General features: G+C 48.3%; 1 long non-coding RNA gene across 1 annotated transcript in view; it reads right to left on the reverse strand.

The window, feature by feature from the left end:
• The window catches only part of LOC114223831 (uncharacterized), a 35,640-nt gene extending 18,006 nt beyond the window's left edge, over positions 1 to 17,634 (reverse strand). Inside the window, exon 1 of the long non-coding RNA XR_003612252.2 lies at positions 17,579 to 17,634. This is a non-coding gene — a long non-coding RNA (uncharacterized LOC114223831). The remainder of the gene's footprint in view (positions 1 to 17,578) is intronic.
• Between the last annotated feature and the right edge of the window lie 6,098 nt (positions 17,635 to 23,732).

A 23,732-nucleotide genomic window follows, 5' to 3' on the forward strand; every position in this document is an offset into this window, starting at 1 on the left:
AGAGATGGAATGAGAGAGAGAGAGAGAGAGAGAGAAACAGAGACAGAGAAAAGAAAGACACACAAAGAAGAGAAAGACAGAGAGACACAGAGAGAGACCTCTAACTCTCAGACAGGATAAGGGCAGCTAGAAAGAGAGCACAGTGAGGTGGTGTAGCTCCCTCCTGAACTCCCGGGCTCCTGAGCTGCCCTCCTGCTGGACGGGCTCCCCAACTTGCGTGTGAGCAGAGCTCCCCGCTTCCGAGGCCCGGCTCCCCTCCCCTCGGCTGACCATGCTCTGGAGGCATCCAGGGCTACCTTCTCTCCAAATGAAGGCGGACCTAGAGTCACACAGGGGATGCAAAGAAGCTACTGCTCCCCAGGTTCCTATAACCTTGGGCCACGCTATGAAATAAGGTTTTCGGTAAGTCCGTGACTATGTTGTGACTACTACGAATGATTTCCACTGCATTTGTGTGGGTTAAAACCCTATCAGTTTGTTCATACACTGAGACTATGAGCAATGCTTGCACATCTTATTTTGTCTGAACCCTCTTTCTTTTTCCTCCCTCCCTTCCTCCCTCCCTCTCTCCCTCCTTCCTTCCTTCTTTTTTTTTTTTTTTAAGATTTTATTTATCTATTTGATGGAGAGAGACACAGCGAGAGAGGGAACACAAGCAGGGGGAGCAGGAGAGGGAGAAGCAGACCTCCCGCAGAGCAGGGAGCTGGATGCGGGGCTCGATCCCAGGACCCCGGGACCATGACCTGAGCCGAAGGCAGATGCCCAACAACTGAGCCACACAGGCGCCCCAACTTTTTTTAATATACTGAAAGGTTCCAAAAGCAAGAGTGAGCAGGACTTGCCTCCACCCGAGGTCACCTGGAGGCTAGTGTGGGTCTATAAGTGCCCCACCCCCCGCTGAGAATATGACAGGCCCCAGGACCTAGGGCGGCCCCAGGGAAAGCCCTATACCCCTAAATGCTAAGACCTTTGAGCCCTCTTGTCCCTTTGAAGTCACTGGAATCAGGGACCCTGAAAGGCAGGGGAGCCTGGGGAGCCAGCTGGCTATGGCACGTGAGAGGTCCACCTAGCTGGGGCTGAGCCGCCAGGAAGAAAGGGAATCCAAAGCCGGTGCTCAGCCCACCTGAATGGACTGGCCCAGGTTCCCAAAGCAGAGCCTGCTTTGGGGAGCAGGAGTTGGACACTAAGGGAAATGTGGCATTCCTTTTTTTTTTCTTTAAGATTTTATTTATTTATTTGCCAGAGAGAGAGAAATAGAGAGCAAGCACAAGGAGGGGGAGGGGCAGAGGGAGAAGCAGGCTCCCTGGGACTCAATCCCAGGACCCCAGGATCATGACCTGAGCCAAAGGCAGACGCTTAACTGACTGAGCCACCCAGGCACACCGCCCCCCCCCCGCCCCCCGAATGTGGCATTCCTGTTGCTTGTCCCTGGCCCTGATCTAGCTGGATGTTATTACTGAAGGCATTTTTTTTTTCTGTCTTCGTTCACCCTCCGGAAACATCTTGAGAGAATTGCAGTGATAGGCAATCGAACACCTCTCTCATCCCATAATAAAACATGCTTACATATTTTATCCCATTTGATGTTCACAACAGACCCACTTTTCACACCAAATGCTTTCCTGCCACAGAACATTTGCACATGCTCTTCCTCCTGCTTTAAATACTCTTCCCTATGCTGTATTCCCTTCATTCGGGCCTCGATCAAATGTCCCTTCTCTGAAAAGCCTTACTCTACACCCATGTGTAATCCATATGTAATCCACAATTTCCTCGTTCTTAGAAGATACACACTGGTGTGGTTAGAGATTGTTGTGAATTAAAAATGGTTACAGATTCTTTGAAGGTTCTTTGCAGCTTCTATCAAAAGGCACAGTCTATTTCCACACCCTTCTAATAGATGCCAACTTGTAAACTTGCTTTGAGTAGTAGACCGTGGCACAAGTGAAGCAATGTGACTCCAAGCAAGAACTTAAAGGACCTTGCTGCTTCCACTCTCATTCCTTTGGAACTCCTTATGAGGAAGGCTGAGCCCACCTGTTGCAGAGGGCATGTGGAGGAGAACTAAGGCACCAAGCCAACAGCCCAACCAACTACCGGGTTGTGAATGGGGCCACCTGTTGACCCGTTTAGGAAGAATTTTTAACTGAAACAAGAGTGAAGAGTTAACGTCTGCAACTTGCATTTTTCAAAATAAGAAGAGGGGGACCAACAGAAATAAAGCATCAAAGAGCTACATCTAGGGTCAGTGTATTTTTCACCAAGGGAGCCAACACAGATCGATGGGGGAAGGAAAAGTCTTCAAAAAATAATTTTGGGACAACTGTATATGCACCAGCAAAGAAATGAAATTGGACCCCTAACTCACACCAAATAAAAAAATTAGCTCAAAATGGATCTAAAACCCAAACGTGAGAACTAAAGCTAAAATACTCTTGGAAGCAAACATAGACATAAATCTTGATCTTGTAATAGGCAAGAGTTTCTTAGATATGATACCACAAGCAACAAAATAAAAAAAAATAAATCAATTGGACATCATTAAAATTAAATATTTTTGTGTTTTAAAGCACACCGTCAAGAAAGTGAAAAGACAACCCAAAGAAAGGGAAAAATATTTGCAAATTATATGCCTGATAAGGGGCTTGTTTCTGGAATACATAAAGAATTCTAAAAAGTCAGTAATCAGACCAATAATCTGATTTTAAAATGGCAAAGAATTTGGATAGACATTTCTCCAAAGGAGACATACAACTGGATAATGAGTATTTGTACAAAAACATGTACAAAATGATTCTTGACATGATTAATTATTAGGGAAATGCAATCAAAACCATAATGAGATTCCACATTAGAATTACTATAATTTTTTTTTAGAATTATTTTAATTTAAAAAAGGCAGGGGTGCCTGGCTGGCTCAGTTGGTGGAGCGTGAGACTCTTGATCTTGGGGTCATACGTTCAAGCCCCATGTTGGGTATAGAGATTACCTAAAAATAAAACCTTTAGTAAATAAATAAATAAAATGTAAAAGGTAAATAATAAGTGTTTGCAAGGTATAGAGAAAGTGGAACACTTACACTGCTAATGGGAATGGGAAATGATGTAGCCACCTTGGACAACAGTTTGGTGATTCCTCAAAAAGTTAAACATAGAGTTATTATACAAGCCAGCAATTCCACTCCTAGGTATATGCCCCAAAGAAATGAAAACATGTCCCCACAAAACCCTGTACATGGATCTTCATAGCAGCATTACTCATAATAGCCAAAAAGTAGGAATAACTCAAACGTCCATCAACTAATGAATGGATAAACAAATATGGCATATCCATAAATGGAAAATTATTCAGCCATAAAAAGGAAGGAAATGTTGCATGCTACAACATAGATGGATCTTGAAAATATGCTAAGTTAAAAAGCCAGACACAAAAAGTCATATATTACATTATTCCATCTATATTAAATGCCCAGAATAGGCAAATCCATAGAGACACAGATTAGTAGTTGTCAGGGACTTGGGAGGGGAGGAAGGAGGAGTGACTGCTAATAAATGGGGTTTATTTTCCAGGTAATGAAAATGTTCTAGGGGTGTCTGAACTAGTGGCTCAGTTGGTTGAGCATCCAACTCTTGATTTCGGCTCAGGTCATGATCTCAGGGTCGTGAGACTGAGCCCCACATTGGGCTCCACAGTCAGCATGGAGTCTGAGATTCTCTCTCTCCCTCTGCCTCTGCTCTTCCCCCTGCTTACGCACTCTTTCTCTCTCTCAAAATAAATAAAATCTTTTTAAGAATGTTCTAGAACTAAGTAAAGTGATGACTATACAACATTGTGAATAATACTGAAAACCACTGAATTGTACACTTTAAAATGGTGAGTTTTATGGTGTGTAAATTATATCTCAGCAGAAAACCCCAAAACGTCTGAACAAGATAAAACTGAGGCAAATACTACATTTTCTGTAATATTTAATTTTCTTGATTTGTTCTTTAGTTTTATTTCTTCCTTCCCAAACTATATAATTTTATTTCCTTTTCTTATCTTATTGCATTAGCTAGTACTTCCAATATGATGGTGAAAAGGAGTAGAGAGAAGGGACATCTTTGTCTTGTTCCTGATCTTAGTGGGAAAGCTTCTAGTTTCTCACCATTAAGTATGATGTTAGCTGTAGGTTTTGTAAATATTTTTTTATCAGGTTGAGGAAGTTCCCTTCTATTCATAATTTACTAAGTTTTTATCATGAATAGTTGTTGGGTTTTGTCGAATGCTTTTTCTTCATATGATCAAGTGATTTTCCTTTTTTAGCCTGTTGGTGTGATGGAGTACATTAATTTGCAAGTCTTGAACCAGACTTGCTTACTTGGGATAAATCCCACTTGGTCATGTTGTATAATCCTTTTTATATATTGTTGGGTTTAATTTCCTAATAGTTTATCGAGGAATTGTGCATCTCTGTTCATGAGACATGTTGGTCTGTAGTCTTCTTCTCTTGTAATGTCTTTGATGGTATGCCTTGTCACTTTTCTTGGTAGTTGGATATGATGTACCAGGTAAAAGGAACTGCCATAAATAAACCTTAGTAATGTGGTGAGATGTGTGGGGAGGGGAAGTGTTCTATTGTCCTAGAATTAGGTCTTAATCTTTTAGTGAGCCTGTCTCTCTGGATGGTGAACCTCACAAGAGTGTCTCAGGATTTTTCTCCCCCTTAGTTTCTTAAGAGTTGACTACTTCCCTTCCCCCAGAGCAGTTAGGCTCTGATAATACCCCAACAGCATAGGCTCTGGTTAACTAGTTTACCCTGAAGGCAGGCCTTGTTAAGGAGAACAGAGTGCTCTGGCATATTTCAAAATGTCTCCTTTTCCCCTCCCCTGCCAGAGTTATGAAGGGATTTTTACTCTGATACTTTCGGTGGGAACCTGCTCAAGCTCCGGGAGGTCAATCTCAGGTCAACAGTCTGGGGGACGCTCTGTGATTGTGGCCCTTGGAGGTTTTAATTCTCAGACTTGTCCACACTGGGCCTCCAGCTGTTCATCAATTACAGTTCACATTTTCCTACCCCAGCACATGTTCCCACTATGGTTTCTAGTGACAAGTCTCTGCTCCGGGAAGCCGTGACTCCGTGTATTCACCTCTGTCTCTCCAATCTTGGAGGCAGCGATTTGCCTTATGCCCTCTGCTCTCTTATGAATCCAAGAAGAGTTGTTGATTTTTCCCTTTGTTCAACAGGACAGAGTGGTGATTTCCAAACTCCTTACCTGTGGAACCCTGTTCATTAGTTTTAAATTAATAATTTAAAAAGATGTTTGAATTTTAAAGATATTATTCCAATTTAGCAGAATAGTTCATGTATGACATAATAAAATTTGCGCTCATCTCGCAGTTTGCACTTATGTTACACTGTTTTGAATTTTAAATACAAATAAAATAGCAGTCACCCAGAATGGCAGAATTAAAGTAACTCAAATTCCATATCTTCATCTTTCCAATCACTGTCCTATCATTGTTTTGTCAAATCTGCTGTTAATGAGGGAATTCATAGTACCCCAGGGTTAGAGACATGAGCCATGCCCACAATGGCCTCTTCCCTCTCACGACTCACTTTATAAAGCCCATTTCTGGGCCAACTGTATATGTAGGAGTCCTCCAAATGAACTTTCGTGTAGAAGATAAAATTTATGAAAAGATAAATAAAATCACGCTAATATGTAGCATATATCCCCACTAACAAGCCATTTTTGAGAATTCAACCAATAAAATATCTTCCCTGGAAGGATTATTTTATCATACCAGGCTATAAAAACAGCAGTCCGACTTGGCGTATTTCATTATTGTCCTGTTTTCTGTAGATATCCCCTTCCCGACTTTATTGACTAAACCCAGGCAGACACAGACAGTGCCCATCCCTCTGCCCTCGGTTCACCACCTCTATACTCTCTGCTCTCCAATAGTTCTTACTTTAGTCAACCCTCAGGAGAAACTCATGAGCTAGATACTATCATCCCCGTGTTACAAATGAGGAAAGACAGGCCCGGAGAGGTGAGGGGTTTGTGCAGGGGCTAGGAGGGATCAGAGCCTGAAGCCAGTTCTGCTTAGACCCCAGTTCTCAGCCACTTTTGTCCGGGGCCTAGCTCCCCATCTGTGGCACCCCACCCAGACTGGCCTCTCTCATTGCTGCCACTGATCAGTCTACTCACCACACCTCCACTGTCAGACTCCTCCCAGCTGAGCCATGCTCCCCAGGAAACTGTCCTCAGCTCAGTGTCTGCTATTGGCCTGGATAGAACCTGGGAATTCCTTCTCACTAAGGTGCCCAGAGCTGATAACAGTCTCCTTTCTCAGGAGGCGTTTGCCTTTAACAAAGGGAGTAGTACTTCCTAATTAGCCAAAAGAATGCCTCTACTAGGCTGCTAGAATCATCCATCTACACATTACCTCTTCCTCCACATTATCTCAGGAGTAGTTGGCTCCCCAAACGTGAATTCTGCTTGAGCATACATCAAGAGAGAGACCCCCAAATCAACTCAGCCTCAAAGTGCAGTTAGAGGAACAGTTACATGACACATTCTCATGTGTCTGGTTATATGGAGCCAAGAAAGTCTAGCCTCTCCCCCAACTGGTACTAGCATCCAACAGCTCAGTCTCTGCCTCATGAGCACAAACAGCCTCAGCAGGGCCCGGAGAAGAGGCTGTGGGAGGACAGAGCCTCACACACTCCGGGAGTGGGTCTTGTCCTTCTCAGTGCACTCAGATGCTCCCCTCTGGAGTTGCCAGATTTACCAAGCTTAACACGTGCCAATTTTTTATTATTGTCCTCCGAGACCTCACGACTCATTACAATCCTTCTGCACAAACAGATGAAGGAATAGGCTTGAGAAATATGTACATCTGTTTAAAAAAAAAATAGTTTCAGATTCCACTTTATATCATCCAGGGTTTACTTACAGGAAATAGAAACCACTCAAACAATTTTAAGCAAAAGGGGGTTTAGACAGGAAATTATGGGCTTACAATTTTATTGAAAGGGCTAGAGGAGCAGGCGTGGGCCAAGTCTGTTGGAGAGCTGCCCAGAACAATGCCTGGGGACCAGCCGGCCTGGTGCTGCTGCCTCAGCCCTGCCAGCCAGGTGGGGGTTAGGAGGTCATCACTGCTGCCCCGCACCTGCCTCTTGACCCCACAAAAGGACTAAGTGGACCCTGGGATGCCGCTGCACCCAAAACAACCACCACAACTCTGCTTGCCAGCAGGAACAGCCAAAAGCAACAGGGGGATGCTCTTGGCTTTGAACCGTAGTAGCGTGCAACTAAGTGGCAGAACTGGGCATATGCTGCAGCGAGCTCACACCAGCAAGAGTCAGTGGTACCCAGCAATCCCAGCTTCACATTCAGTGGCATCATATGAATAGCTTAATTGAAATTGGCCACGCTGGGAGTATTTACACCACAAAAATCAGCAAGCACCACAACAAGCCAGAGTGTACTTTTTATTTTATTTATTTATTTAGAGAGCTGGTTGTTAAGTATTTACCAGCACACCACTCTAGCTGCAAGGGAAGCAGGAAATGCATCTGTTCACTTTCCAGCCTTTGAAAGAACACTAAAGGGCAGGTGAAAGGATGCTCGCTGCCAAGCCACCACCCATCACCCACACTTCCGGGAAGGTGCCCTCCAGTAAACTCGCACATGTGCGAAATGTCATATGACTGATGATGTTGCGGGGTTGTTGGTAATTGTGTTGAAGCAAAATATCTTAGCACAAATGGCTCTTGAGCATATGTCGAAGTTTATTACCCTCCCAGCAAGGGAATTGGCAAGGTGACAAAACAGTGTGTCAGTTCAGAGAGGGTTTGGAAATTGTTGATGTGTATCTGCAGCGGGGAAAGAAGGCTTGCATAAGCAGCTCATTAGGAAAAGAGGCAGCTAATAAGGGCAAGATTACGGTTTCATTTACCACAATCATTGATACTTCTGTATCGGCCGCAACCAGTAAAATTCCAGGCCCAATAATCTTAGAGGCCATTTCTGGAGACACCAGCTGTTCATCAGAAATAACAAGAGACACATCCAAAACACCCTCCATCTGTGGCTGTTAATTAGACACACACAGTTACATAGTTCTGTGGCCCCGCAGAGCTGGATGAGGGCCAGTCAACCCAGAGGGGGTAGCAAGCATGTTGAGCAGAGGTCAGACCGGAGCGCCAAGCAATCAGGTCCTGCTTTGTCACCTTGGCCAACACGACTTTCTGGTTCCAAGATGCAGAACGTGCAGTTGCCTAATCCTTGGTTTTGTCTTTTATTTGATCATAACCGAATACGGAAATAAGCTATATGAACTGAATTGCATTCCCCCCAAAATTCATATATTAAAGCCTTAATCCCCAGTGTGACTGTATTTGGAGGTGGGACCTTTAAGGAGGCAACTAAAGTTAACTGAGATCATTAGGGTGAGGGCCTCAGCCAGTAGTCTTGGTGTCCTTATAAGAAGAGAAAGGGACTCAGAGCTCACTCATGCTCTGCCTTGTGAGGACATTGAGAAGGTGACCGCCTACAAGCCAGGAAGAGAGCCCTCCCCAGGCACCGACCCTGACGGCACCTGGATCTTGGACTTCCAGGCTCCGGAACCGAGAGGAAATTGATGAGTGTTGTTTAAGCCTCCCAGTCTGTGGTATTTTGTTACAGCAGCTGGAGCAGATGAATTCACGAGCTAAATGCCCATTAGTAGGGAACGGGTCAAGTAAATTATAGTGTATCTCTCCAGGGCCACACTGAATACCCCACTGGTACCTCCCAGGAGTTGTGCAAAAAGCAACACTCTCTCCTACATTGAAATACTATGCAACCATTAAAACAAAAGAGGCAATTCTAGAAGCATCATTTAACATAAATGGAAAACAGAAGGGACAAATCGTGATGTATATGGTAGGCAGCCATTCAGGTTAAAAGTGGTCAAAGGAATCTATAAATGTACTTACTTAACTAAGTGAAATTATCTCTAGAAAGATACCCAAGAAAATGAGTCCAAGAAAAGGGTTGGCCTCCAGGGGAGAGTAGCTGGAAGCAAGGATGGGAAAGGAGATTTTTACTATATGCCTTTTGATATATTTTGAATTTTGTACCAATGTACAACTATTGCCAATTCCGAAATTTTTTTTTTTAAATGGTTGCAGAAACGTAATACACTGGCTATGGGAATGTGGTATTTGGCCAGGGAAGAGCAGGGTTTGGGCTGGAAGAATCAGAGCACCACCCTACGTGCCTGTTTTTCTACGGGAATTAACTCTGGACTTCGTGGCACTCAGGGGCCTGGGGCCTGTTCTGACCTTGAGAGAGTCACTCATCCCCATGGGTCAGTGTCCTCCTACGTGACCACCCAGCCTGGGGGACACACAAAACCAACGCATGAATGCACAAACCCAGGTGTGAGTTGGGCTCTCTTCCCAAGCGAGGCAGCGACACAGGTGCTCATTGCAGTGTGGCCCAGATTGGACCCCAAACCAGACACTTCTATAACCCCCCACAAGGCATCCACAGGAAAGCCACTTCTGATCTCCATGTGAAGGAGAACCAGGCCTGTGGTACTACTGGTCAGTAAGAGTGGTAGCAAATGTGGGCTCTGGAGCCCCTGTTTGGCTTGGCCCATCCTTTGCCTGTGTCTAACCTTGTCCTGAGGGACAAGCCTGGTCCATGGTGCTGTGGGGACCGGACGGGACATGGCCCCTGGAAGGGATGGCATGGGGCTGCACAGAGAGGCTCGTAAATGCTGACCACTGCTATTCCTCGGCTTCAGCTCTGGCCCAGAGAGGCCAGCAGAGCTGCTTGGTGGCACCCCTGTGACTAAAACATCATGCCAACGTAAAGGCTCATTCAAAGGAACAGACGGCTTACCTTCAGGAGTGGGCAGGTCTCTCTGAACATGTATGGAGATGCCCTTGGCTGGCCTGGCTGGGCCCGGTTAGGGAGGCCCGACTTGGCTGCAGGCCCTAGCACGGCCCCTCTTCCCTTCCTCCTGTCTTTCCCCACACGGAACCTGTTCTCCTTCCTTTGTGGTCCCCACTCCATGCCCAGGCAGAAGCTCCCCTTGCTTCTAAGCTCCGGGAGCTGCCTGGAGCATGAAGGGAAGTGAGTGCTGGGGGCAGGCAGGGAGGGGACAGATGCAGTGTCCTCGCCTGGCCCGTTCCAGCAGGCTCATTGGCTCCGACCCTTTCCATATCCCAGCAGCCCAAACCTGGTCACTGTGTCCTAGAGAAAGGCTCTGGCCAGCCCCACAAGAAAGCAGCCAGCCTGGCCAGCCCGGCCTAGGCCCCACCCAGCACCGCAGAGGACCTGCTCCACCAGCAGCAACTTTTCCTTTATTTATGAAATATTCTCCATTTGCTCTTTTCAACGTCCCTGTGTTCCCCGACCTTTCCCTTCTGCCCTCCTCCACCCCAACCTCATGCTTCTGCTTGACAGGCCCCCAGGGTCCCAGGGTCTGGGTCTGGCTGAGCCACAGCTGCCAGGCACCTCCGACACCTCGCCCTCTGCCAGGGCCTCTCAGCCACATGTTTCTAATTCCCTGACACTTGGGCCATGAGGTGGGAGGGGGCAGCTGGTGCCCAGCAACCGCAGGCTCCCAGGCCACTTGGGGGGAGGGAGGAATGGGGAGGGGCTGCCCACTCAGGCCTGGCTTGCCCCCAGGGAGCTCCTGCCAGGGTGCCCAGAGCCGCCAGAGGAGCAAGCAGTGGCCAGCAGGGCCAGGGCTGGAAGGGGCCTTTCCCAGGCCAGATGTTTCTAGAATCTGGCCTTGAAAGGTCCCGACACAATCCCTCCGCAGAGATGGGCCCGCCCAGTGTTCCTTTAAGAGAAGCAAGACGACCAGACCTTTTCCCCACAGCCTAGGAGGTAGGGCTGGGGCTTTTCAGTGAACATGATTCCCTTTCCCGGCTCTCCGCTGTGACCTCCTCAGTCGTGGACATTTGTAGGGGAGGTGGTTACGGACTGGCATGGTCTGACAGCTGATCGTATGGTGAGGAGTGGCCCTTCAGGTTGCACTTTTTTTTTTTTTTAAGAGTTTATTTATTTATTTATTTGAGAGAGAGAGAGAGAGAGAATGTGAACAGGGGGAGGGGCAGAGGGAGAGAGAGAGAGAATCCCAAGCAGACTCTGTGCTGAGCGTGGAGCCCACCCAGGGCTCAATCTCATGACCCTGAGAGCATGACCTGAGCCAAAACCAAGAGTCAGATACTCAACCAACTGACGTGCCCCCAGGTTGAACTATTTTTAAATCAAATTTATTGAGGTGTACTTTATATACAATAAAATTTGGCCTTTTAGGTGTACAACCTGATGCTTTTGGACAAGTGCATAGCTGTGTAACCACCACCACAATCTAGATAAGGAATATCTCCATTGCCTCAAAAGGTTTCCCGTGTCCATTGTGGTCAATATCCTTCCCCCATCCCCAAACCTGGCAACTGCTGATCTCTTTTCCATCCCCAGAGTTTTGCCTTTTCCAGACTGTCATAGAATTGGAATCATAAAACACACGGGTCTAGTTCTTTTCACTTAATGTTTTTGAGCTTCATCCATAGGTATATGTTTACCTTTGTAGGAAGCAGCCAAACTGTTCTCTAGAGTGGTTTTACCGCTTTATGTTCCCACCAGCAATGCATGGGAGTTCCAGTTCCTCCACATCCTCACCAGCACTGAGTGCTGTGAGTGTTTTTCATTTTAGCTGTTCTAACAGGTGTATGGTGGCATCTTATCACAGATTTATTTTGTGTTTCCTTAACAATTAATGATGTTCTATCTTTCCATGTGCTGATTGGTTATCTGTGTATCTTCTTTGATGAACTATCTGTTCAAATTTTCCCCCCACCCCTGTACCCCACTCTTTAAAAGGTTTGTAAAACTGTCGAAAGGGCTCTCTAGCATTTGGGGAAATGAGCACACTCATGTCATGAACACAGCTCTGAACACTGGCCAGGGAAGGTCCCGTTTGTTCAACAGGGGGCTCTCAGCTCAGGGTTGTGAGTGTCCACATGTCACGCTCTCTCCTGACCCCCAAACTCACCTCACAGGCTGTACTAAAGTGAAAGCCTGCCACAGGCTATGCCCTGCCCTTCTGGTGGGCAATGCCCACAGGGGCCCAGAGGGGGAGAAGTGCAGGGTTTCCTGAAAAAGTAAAAATAATAATACCTATGTACTGAAAAAGTCAAATAATAGTACCTACAAAGATGAATTAGGACAGGAGACGCCTGGGTGGCTCAGTCGGTTAGGCATCTGACTCTTGGTTTCAGCTCAGGTCATGACCCCTTTGCCCCTCCACTTGTTTTTTCTCTTTTTAAAATAAATATTTTTTTTTAAAAAAGATGAATTAGGACATACATATAAAGTATTGAGTCAGTGCCAAGCAAACTGCAAGTGCTCATTAAGTGACGTTTATCGTTATTATAATCTACTAATTCAGGATTTCATTGAACCTGAAGTCCAGGCCCCCAAGTTAGAGACCAAGGCTGGGAGGCAGTCTTTCAGGTGTCACAAGCCCCCCAGACCTGTCCATCTCTGCAGAGTGGGGCTCAGCTCCCACACACTGCCCACAGGATACACTCCCCACTCCCACAGCAGGACTCTGAGGGTTTCTGTTGGTGTCACTTGGTGTCACCTGCCCTCTTCTAGCAGCCTCAAGCAGTCCTCCATCCTGCACACACACAAACGGGCCTCATGTGTCTGTCCCTCCAGGAAGACCACCTCGTCCCAGATGCACCAGATGCATCTTCCAGGAAGAAGTCACTGTCATTCCTCTGAACTCCTAGGTCAAGCATCTGAGTAGTGTCCGTGGCCAGTGAATGTGGGGCAGAGACCAAGGCCTGGGCACTTGGGAGTAGGGAGCAGCCGTCTTAGCTGACACCAGGAAGGGTGGATAGCGCTCGGGAGAGAAGACACAGAGAGGGCAGGGCCGAACCGCTAAGCAGAGGACTTGGGTCTCCTTCTGGGCCAGAACAGGAGAGGATGTGAGCAGGCAGCTGGGTGGCAGTGCAGGGGCGGGGTGGAGGGGCAGCATGGGGCCTGGGGTGAGGTGTGGAAAGAATGTATGGGTTCAGGAGAAGCCACTCCCAGCTGTGGGAACTTGAACAAGTCCCCAGGCTCTTTGAGCCTGGTTTTCCTCCTCTGTGAAGTGGGACTCACAAGCCAGCCTGCTGGGAGTCAAGTAGCCCACAGCTGTGACATGCTATGTGAGCCAGGAGGGGACACAATGTGGAAAGTCCCCCCGTTTGTGCCAGTGAAGGTGGAAGGGAATGTGCAGGGATGTGATGGGGACCCATCTGGACAGAAACATCTAACACCCTGGCACACGCAGCACCTCCTTCATATGATTCCCTGCCCCACACACATTCCAGATTGCCGGACCTCCTGTTTTATGTTTCTGATTCCACAGGTAACATACAAGGACAGACCAAGCCAGGCATGAGCACACGTGCACACACACACACACACACACACACACACACACACACACACCCCAAACCCTTGCTTCCTCCCTTCCATCAGTAGCAGAGCGCACTGGGTCCTGTTCTTCTACACTTAGTACCCATATGCTCAGCACCCCAAGTGAGGAGTGTGTGTGTGGGTGTGAGTGTGTGTGTGTGTGCACGTGTGCCCGTGAGATCAGTTCTCAGCCCATGTGTTGCTCTAACTTGCTTTTGTCACCTAACACCAAGACTTAGGAACGACCTTGTTCCGACTGGACATCAGAACATCCTCTGTAAGCAGGTGCCAAATTTCACAGAGCCACGCCGCCACTGAGTGGTGTTTGGGTTATCTCAGACCTCACTCAAGACAAAGAAAGACTGAGAAACAATAATGACAGATTTCTATAGTATCTTTATTTCATAAACTGTCCAGAGTTGGCAGGGATGTTTTTCCAGGTTCGGACACTGGGAGGTCTGGAGGCCACACCATGGCCACCCGCCAGAGGGTAGAGTCAGCCCCCAGGGTCCTGCCTGCCACTATCAAAGGAAGCATCTCTGCTCAGAGGAAGGCATCTCTCAGGAACCCAGTCCCCGACACTGTGAATTGCCCCTGGACCCCTGAGCCCCATGCATAACCAGACTTACTGCCCTCCATTCCCAAAGACCCACAGAGGGGTCTGGGAAGCTGGGGCAGGGAGCCTCACCCAGGGCAGCTCTTCATCAGCTCAAAGAGGGCTTGATCTCTTTCCCAAAGAGCTGGTGTGCTTTTGTGATTGCCAAGATAATGGTAGTGTGATACTTTGGTGCCCTATGAATACCCCAGGCCCCAGTAACCTCTCGCTAAATGGTTTCAGCTTCCACCGATGGTCCTGGCCTGAATCAATTACACACTGAGGGTTGCAGGTCAGTGACTTTCTGATTCTCTCCCTCTTTCTACATATCTGACATTCTCCCGTGAAGAAGAACTTCCCTTACTCCCTGGGATGGACAAGTGCTTCTCCAAACAAAGTGCAGTGCCCTCCTCCAATGGTGGGAAATGGGCCTGCCTTCCTTCCTTCCTTCCTTCCCTCCCTTTTTTCCTTCCTTGTCTTTTTCTTTTCTTTTTTTTTTTTTTTTGATGATCACAATGGGCCTATGATTTGTATGTATTGTTCTTTGTGCTCAATTACAGTCATTATGCTTTTCGATGTCCCAATTATCCCAGAAATCTTTGAGCACTTGCTTGCTTTCTGGCACAAGATGTCCCAGGCCTGCTTCAGGCTGCTCCTGCCCCAGACCTAGAACCAGCTGGTCTCCCAAAGAGCCTCAGGTCCCCAGCATGGGAGCGGAATTTAGAACCCAGGATCCTCCCCTCCATGTGCTCACTGCTGTGAAGGTGACCCACTTCCCTCTACAGAAGAAAGATCTGACAGCAGAGAGGGGCTGGGGCCTGCCATTTCCCACAGGCAGCTAGGGCAGAGCGGGGACTAAGTTTCCAGCCTCCCAGCTCTCCACAGACTCTCTGGGGGGGGAAGAGGTTGCTAGGTTGGTCAGGTCTAAGCGTACAACCTGGAGCTCATGGTCCCCCCCTGGGAGGCCTCGTGAGGGTCCTCTTCGTGTACTTGGTCTCAGCCCTGCAGTCAGGGCCTTAAACCCAGGTGACAAGTAATTTCAAGGGCACTGGAAAATGCCAGACCCCAAAATCAAGCTGCCCACCCATTAGCTGATGCCTGAAATTCCACCATTCGTTCCTAAATGTAGAGTAGATCCCTGTTTATGTACAACCTCCCTGAGGAGCTCACTTTCAGTGTTCAGGTGTTCCTGACATCACCAATGGGACAGACAACCCTGAGGGGTGCCTGGGCCTGGAGGTTGGAAAGAGGGGCCACGCTGCACTGGGGAGGAGCCTGAGGACTTACACAGACCTTGGGGACTGTCTAGGTCTGGGCCCCTCTTCTCAGACATGTGTCAAAATCTGGCAGCCCCAGCCCCCTGCCCACCCACTGCTCTAGGAAAAAAGTACATCACCCCCTGCAACCTCCAAGATCCCCACAGGGCTCCTGGGCATAGATGCCGAACCCCCAGCTTTATGGCTCCAATACATTGAACTCATGATGGCCAATGAAGAAATCCATGTGTTTTCTTTTCCCTGGTAACCCTTTAGTCTTCAGGGCCTACCAAAGTACCAAAAGAAGAAAAAAAAAAAAGGGGGGGGAAATGTAAATCTTTGACAGAGAGGCAGGGAGTGAAAACATCAAGCCAGCCAAGAGTGGTGGTAGGCGGAGTGCAAGTGCATGAGTGTGTGTGTGTGTGTGTAGGGGGGTGTGTTGGGAGGCCTGACTCAAGCTGCATCTACTTTGAGGAGTAGGCCCCAAAAGACCTCAAAGGGTCCATAACCTTTGAGATGGGCTCACCGCTCCCCTCCACTCTGCTCTTCCCACCTGTTCCCTGTGGGGTCCAAATACATTTCAGCCAAGAAGATTCTTTCTCATTAACAGAATGAGGAAAAGGAAAATTGGAAAATTGTTTTCAATTCACACAGAGCTATTTCTGTTTGTGATAAGATAATACTTTGACATATTAATCAAAGGGCTTTGTTTTCTGTTTGGGGGCTTTTTGTACATTATGCTACTCCATCATTTAGCCCATTCAGACAGGGGGTTATTTTAGACTGGGGGTCCTCTGGGTGGGGGCCACACAGCAGAGAACAGAGCATGCGTGGGTAGGTTTTGGCACCCACTGCAGGTTGCTGAGACTCAGGAAGAGGAACAGTAGAAGCCAAAGCTTAATGTTGGAAGAGCCCAGCTCTTTTGAGAGAGAAAGTTTTGGTTTTCTGTTTGTCTTTGGTCCAAAAAAGCCCAGAGGACAAGGGTTGGACCATAAAAAAGAAAGAATGCATTCAAAGCCAGTCCTGACACCTAGAAGAAGCTGGTCCAGGAGGGCAGGAGGGGCGGTGGTGGGAAGCAGGAGTGGCGGCCACTCTGAGCCCCTCAGCGCAGGTCAAGACGGTGCGTGTGTTGGAGACACATGGCTGGAGCTTCGTGGAGTCCAGAGAGGACAGAAGAGAGTCAGGCCTGGTAAGCCTTGCCCCGCCAGGATTTCCCACCATAGCAGGTGAGCTAGCATGCTTAAACATGGAGCCCAGGCCACCTCTGGCTTTCTCCTCCATCATTCCTGGTGGGGGTTGCAAAGGGTGCTCCAAGCAAGCAGATGGAGAAAAGGGGAAGGAGAGCAAAAGGCCACCCCATAAACATGTCTTCAGGATATTCTGCAATCGCTGCCAACAGGACTTCTGCTTTTACCCTTTCCACGAGAACAAAGACACCCACCCGAGTGTCACGGAGGCTGAGCCCACATGGGGTCTTATTTCAGGAGGCCACGAGCCATCAGGAGATGCTCTGAGCCCAGCCTGCAAGGCTCCAGCCTATGCTGCACAGTGAGGTACACCTGAGCCCCCAAGGCTGTGCCTGCCAATATCTCTGCCCTAGTGACATCTCTCCCCCTGCTCCATCCTGGGTTCTCAGGCTTAGGAGGCAGGGGCCTCTCTGGCCTGGGACTCTTTCTTGGACGAGGCCATTTTACCAATAAGGCTGACCCAGCCCACCAGAGCTATGCTTCCTCAAATGGTTAGCCACTACTCGTCTTTGGCTGTTGGCATAGAAATTTAAATTAATTAAAATCAAATAAATTTTGGTGCTCAACATCACAAATCATCAGGCAAATGCAAACCCAAACCACAATGAGATGTCATCTCTCATATACGAGAATGGCTATTATCAGAATGACAGGAGATGACCAGTGTTGACGGGAGGTAGAGAAAAAGAGATCTGTGTACACTCTTGGTGGGAATGCAAATTGGCATGGAAAGCAGTGTGGAGGCTCCTTGAACAATTAAACATAGAATCACCATATGATCCAGCAATCCCACTTCTGGGTATTTACCTGAAGGCAGGGAAAACATTAACTCCAAAAGATATCTGTACCCCCACGTTTACTGCAGCATTATTTACAAGAACCAACACATGGAAGCAACCTAAGTGTCCATCAAGAGATGAATGAATACAGAAAATGTGGCAGACAAACGCATGGGCACGCACGCACACACACACACACCAGAATATCACTCAGCCATAAAAAGGAAGGAAATCTTACCATTTTTGACAACATGGATAGACCTCGAGGGCACGCATTCTGCTAAGTGAAAGGAGTCAGACAGAGAAAGACAAATACTGTATGATCTCACTTATGTGTGGAATCAAAAACAAAACAAACAAAAAAACCAAACCCATAGATACAGAGAACAGACTGGCGGTTGCCAGGGTGGGGATGGGGGTGGGTGAAAAGGGAAGTGGTCAAAAGAGACAAACTTCCAGTTATAAAAGAAGCCCTGGGGATGTAATTCATAGCATGGTAGCTATAATTAATACTACATTGCATATTTGAAAGTTGTTATGACAGTCAATCTTAAGACTTTTCATCATGAGCAAACAGTATTCGTAAGTACGTGTAGTGATGGATATTAATTAGATGCACTGTGGTGATCATTTCACAGTATATACAAGTATCGAATCATTATGTTGTACACCCGAAACTAATATAATGTTATGTGTACTTATATCTCAGTAAAAAATAAACAAGAAAATTAAATAAATTTAAAAAGTCAGCTCTTCTATCACACTAATATTTCAACATTTTAAGTGTTCAATGCCACAGGGGCTAGTGGTTACCATACTGGACAGCACAGACACAGAACAATCCATCCTTGAAGAAAGTTCTATTGGCGGCACTACCCCAGAGGGATGAGGGTTCAGAGTCTTCAAGTTTCCACTTGGGGAACCATAGCAGTGGGCCCCGTTCACACACCCCTCCCCGCTTCTTCCCTCACCACAGTCCCCGCTTCTGATGACCAGAGCCATACCCCGGCCCCATCACACCGACCAATGGGATGGTGTGGGGGCCCAAAGGGAGGAGAGACCAACAGGGGCAAAAGGAAGACAGCCAAGGAGGATCGGGGTGCTGTTGGCCTCTGTGATGGCTGACCGGGCAAGTGGAAGCAAATCCCCTCTCTGCTCTCAACTTCCTCATCTACCCGCCCACTCATCCATCCACCGAAACACCCACCCATCCGCCCTTCCATCTATCCACTCTTCCATCCACCCATGTAACCATCTACTAACCCATCCACCCACCCACTCATTCACCTACCCACTCATCTGTCCATCCACTCATCCACCCATCGACCCACCCATCCAACCTATTTTACCCACCCATCCATTCATCCACCCACCCATCCACTTATCCATCTACCCTTCCCCCCATCCACCCATACATCTATCCACCCACCCATCCGCCCACCCACTCATTGGCCCATCCATCCACCTACCCATCCACCCATCTATTCATCCATCCATGTATCCATCTATCCAACTGTTCCATACTCCTGCTTCCAAGCATTGTGGATACAAAACAAATGAGCCAGACTCCCACCTCAGTATGAAAACAACCAGCAAGATAATAACAACAATGGCGCGGCGGCTGTCAGTAATGGGACAAGTGTTCTGATAAATGTGGAATGAATGCCACATGGAGGAGACACAGTAAATGGTAAAAACTGATGAGCACTGAGGAGTCCGCCCAGGGCCCTCCTTCCCTAGGAGAAGGTGCTCCCCAAAGTGGGCCGAGGCTGCCGATCCACACGCTGGGACCGGCCCCAACACCCTAAGGGAAGCTTGTGAGAGACTGAGTGACCTCCCAGGACCTGTTCTAGACAGGCCACTCAGCCAAGGTGGAGCCCCGGCCAGCCCCCCACCTGCCGGCTCTGTGGCTCCCACTCCCAGGCTGCCAAGTCTCCACCCGCACAAGGGGAACAAACCCAGGAACCCCCAAGGGGTGACCTCACCTGCAGAGGAGCCTGGCCAAGGCTGCCTTTTTGGCTTCAGCTTCCCTTCAGAGGGTTTGGAAAAGGTGGGCCTGGCCACAGTCCCAGCTCTCCCACTCCTGAGCTTGGGGGCCGCTCAGAGCTTCAGAGGCTCCGACTACAAAATGCAGACCCACTTGCCTTGCAGAACCGTGTGAAGATTGCACACGGTGTGGGCAAAGGCCTATCTGGGGACTGGCATACAGCTGGCGCCTAGCAAGGGCTACACATGGTTACCATTTGAGAAGGGTTCCCTTTCCACTCTCACATACTCTAATGCTATAAACTAGAGATTTGAGGCCCACAGGATTACTTCACAAGCCTGAACTAAACGATCCTGTACATGCTTTCCCTCCTGTACTCAACAGGAAAAGGGCAACACGTCATGAATCAAAACACCTTTGACCTGCCTGGGAGATCTGCTCCCCCACACACTTCACCTGAGTCTTTGGAGAATTTTCATCACTCATGTCAATGTGCCAAACAACCTGGAGCTCTGAGGCCTCCAGGGAGCCCGCCTTTTACAAGTGTGGGAATACCCACGGAGCCTCGATTCATGGTGGGCAGGAGATGGGGCCTGTGCACACCTGAGGGCCAGATGATTGGCGGCATTTCACTGATGGTTTTTAAAAAGGTTCAAGATCAGATCCATTTGTTGTGAATCCCGCTTGAGAGCCGAGTCAGCCACAGGGTTGGCCAAACCATTTTCCCACAGGAACATCTCCTACAGGCAACATCTGCCCAAGCATTCAGGCCAGATGAGTCAAGAAATATTTCTGGAGCACCTGGTGCTGGGCTATGTTTGAGGGACAGACAGATAATATTCAAACAATATGAATTTATGGAGTGCCTACTGTCCCAGGGACTTTGCCAGTCAGTGAATAAGACAAGGCTGGTCTCCCCCTCATGGGCCTGGTATTCAATTTGAGGAGCAGACAAGGAGACAGTCAAATAAATAAGACGATTATGGACCAGTAAGTGTTCCAGTAATGCAAAGAAAATAAACAGACTGAGATGATGGTAACACTAAGTGATCAGAGTCCTCTTTGACAGCATGCCATTTCAAGGCATGAGATAGGAAGGATAGAGAGTGAGCCAGTCGTGGGAAGAATGCAAGGGAAAACATGACAGACAGCGACGAGCATGTGCAAATGCCCTGAGGCAGGAAAGAAGTTGCCATGCTCAACCCCCTGAAAGACTAAGGCAGCTGGAGCAGGAAAAGAGAAGCAGGAACAGATAGCTGAGGCCACAAAAGCCATAAGGAGTGTAGATTTTATTCTTAGATACATAGGAAGCTGTTGGAAGGCTTGAGACAGAGGAGCCATGGGCTCCCACGTAGGCTTAAGGAATGCCACTCTTCTGTTGCTGTGTGGAGAATGGACTGGAAGAAACACAAGTGGAGACGAGAGACCTATTAGGAAGCCTTTGGAGCCCTCCAGTTGAAAACTGAGGCCTACCTGGTTGACAGTGATGGTAGCAGGACAGAGGGAAGTGGAGAGAATTGGGATATTTTTGAATACAGAGCCCAAGGCAACTCGCTGCTGGGGCAGATCTGCGGTTGGAAGGAAAGAAGGAGAATCAAGGATATCTCATACACTGCAGGCTTTAACACGGTGCTTCCAGTGGCTGAGATGGGGTACACCAACTGAGGGTGAATACATAGATTAAAAAGGGAAACTGGGAGCTCTCCGGTGGATACAGAAAGTTTAGAGAGGCCTGTGGAACAAGCAAACACAAGGGATCTAGGGGCATTAGGAACTCAGGGGAGGGGTCTGGCCTAGAGATAGAAATGCGGGCCATCGACTCACAGTTGAAACAGGACCCCTCAGATATATAGAAGTGAGGAGAAGGAGGAGGAGGTGAGGAAGGGGACATGGCCCATGGGGTGACACCTGTCACGTTTTCTGGCTGCCCCATACCTTGAGAACACTCGGGCTCTGTTTGGGAGACTTGCCCACCTTAAGTCTTGCAACCCTGCGGTAGAGTGGAGAAAATCCTCTTCCCGGGCTCCTTTGCACACAGGGCTCAATTACGGGGCCTGGCTCCACCAATCATATTCAACCTCGTGAGACATGAAAATCCCTTCCCAGCCTCCTCTGCAGCCAGGGCACAGGCATGTGACCTGAGCTCCACCAATCAGATTCAAGCACATATGGCGTCAGTCGAGAGGGAAGCCTCAGAGGATGGTGACGATTGAGCTCCAAGCACCAAAGGGATGCTGGTGATGGCAGCAGGGCCACTGTGGTAAGGTCAAGCTCCAGGCAGTGGACTCACTATTGCACCTCATGCTCCATGGAGTTGTGCAGTGGCAAGACATTTGGCCGTCACCTGCTACAAGGTGGGACACAGACCATATGCCAACTGAGGCTATAGAATTGGGAAAATGTGAGGAAAAATCCAGAATGGGGCCATTATTGGCTACTTTGGACAACGTTCTACAAGAAAGGAAGGATTGAGACTAGTGACAGATGGGGACAAGTAGCAGTGACAGAAGGGAAGGTGACAGCGCTTAGAGAGGGACCCACTCCCAGTGGCCTGCCATCAGATTGGATGGAAAGTTCCAGAGTTTAGAGTCTTGCAGGATCACACACACACACACACACACACACACACACACACACACACACACACAGTTTCTTTTACCTCAGACTAAAGCAAGTTCTTGCCTGCAAATGACAGCCATAGCAGGAGATAAAATTGAGACACAAGGTCTTTTTCCAGAACCTTCTCTTAAGAATTCCATCTAAGAGAGGGACCCCTGGAAAAGAGCATAGGAAGGGGATGTCTCCCGCTGAGGTCACTGTTTTAATCACCTCAATACAGTGACACTTCCATGAGGGTGAGGGCACAGCAGAGGCCAGTGGGTCAATAGTTGGAGTGGTCATGTGTAAGGCTTAGGTTAGAGCAGCTCTTTGGCTGTGGTCAATGGAACTGACCCCCTCCCTAAAGACCAGAAGCCAACCAAGTTTTTGAGTGAAATGTATTACCCAAAATAATCAACCCAAGGCTGATGGTAACAGCCAATCCCTGAGGCAACCCCCAGGACCCCAACCTCACACCAACAGGAAGCTGTGTGGCCCCCCCGAGATGGAATACCCCCTAAGACCTGCCTCTCAGGTGGCCATGGAAGATAATGGACAAGGAGGACCCCTCTGTGGGGGGCAGAACCGAGTCCACAGGGGGCCATGGCTATGTCAGAGCCTCCCAGGAGCAGAGCAGGGTGCCACATGGCCATGCAAGGAGCAGGGTGGCTGCTCAGAGCAGGACTTCGTGTTCTCCCCGTTCTCCCTTTTTCTGAATGGATGCTCTTTCTGTAGTCTTCCCATGTCTAACCCATCACTGGTACTGAGAACGTTGGAGCAGATAAGTTGTCTTGTAGTTAAAGGGCGCAGGACCACGGGCACCCTTATGCAGAAGCCTGCCCGGCTGGAGCGGGATGACAGCTTGGCTGTGTGCCCCAGACACAGGCATGTTTTCTGTGTGGGCAGAAGGGTATGACAGGTGTTGGCTAGCAAAGGGGCAGGCTGTGTGGCGGTTCCTGCTAGCTGCCTATCCAGTGTCCATCCCTCCTTTCTTTCCTGCTAACAGAGTCCTGGTTTGGAAGTAAGTATAAATGTGCCCTTGTAAAATACTTGCCTTCTCAGTTAGAGGTGGCCACGGATGCAGGTCTGGCCATTGAAATGTAGGTTTCTGAGGGAGAAGAACCCCTTTTAGATAAAAAGTCAAAGCTTTTTTGGAAGAAAGACTACCTTTGTTCCTTTGACTCTCCCTCCTTCTCTTCACGCATAGAAGGGAGAGGTGATGCGGGCGAGGCAGCAGCCATGTTGTGACGATGTGGTGTGAAGGGAGGTCATCAAACAGTGTGAGGGAGCCAGAGATACATGGGAGGTTAGGAGAGAGAGGAGAGACATGAAATGGTGGTGGGTGGGAGAGCAAGCTTGCCAAGAACATCAGATACAACCCCACTCTCAAGGAACCAAGACAGGAGGTGCTAGGAGGGGAGAATGCAGCGCTCTGGGAACACAGAAGGGAGAAGGACAAGGAGGGGAAGGCAGAGTGCAGCCCAGGGAAGTAAGCGACCCTGCGAAGCATTTTCTTAATACCATCCATTATCTGAAACAGGAACAACGCCATCGGTGATATTCACGGGGCAGTGAGCTACACACTTGTAATTCTCCCAGTCTATTTAAGTGGAATCGAAAAGTCAAACCAAAATCTAAATCAGCATTAAATTTTTATGGCATTCATAAATGTATTTATGGCCAGGCAGGCTGACTTTTCCTGTAGAATAAGGAGGTCAACAAGATGTGTAAATTCCCCAACGGCCCTTTTTGGAATTCAGAGGTGAATCTGGAAGGAGAAACTGATTACCGCGTGGAGGCATGTGCC

Source organism: Eumetopias jubatus, unplaced genomic scaffold (genome assembly GCF_037043125.1).
Source record: "Eumetopias jubatus isolate StellerSeaLion01/CBP00866 unplaced genomic scaffold, mEumJub1_p1.0 scaffold_7, whole genome shotgun sequence".
NCBI lineage: Eukaryota > Metazoa > Chordata > Mammalia > Carnivora > Otariidae > Eumetopias > Eumetopias jubatus.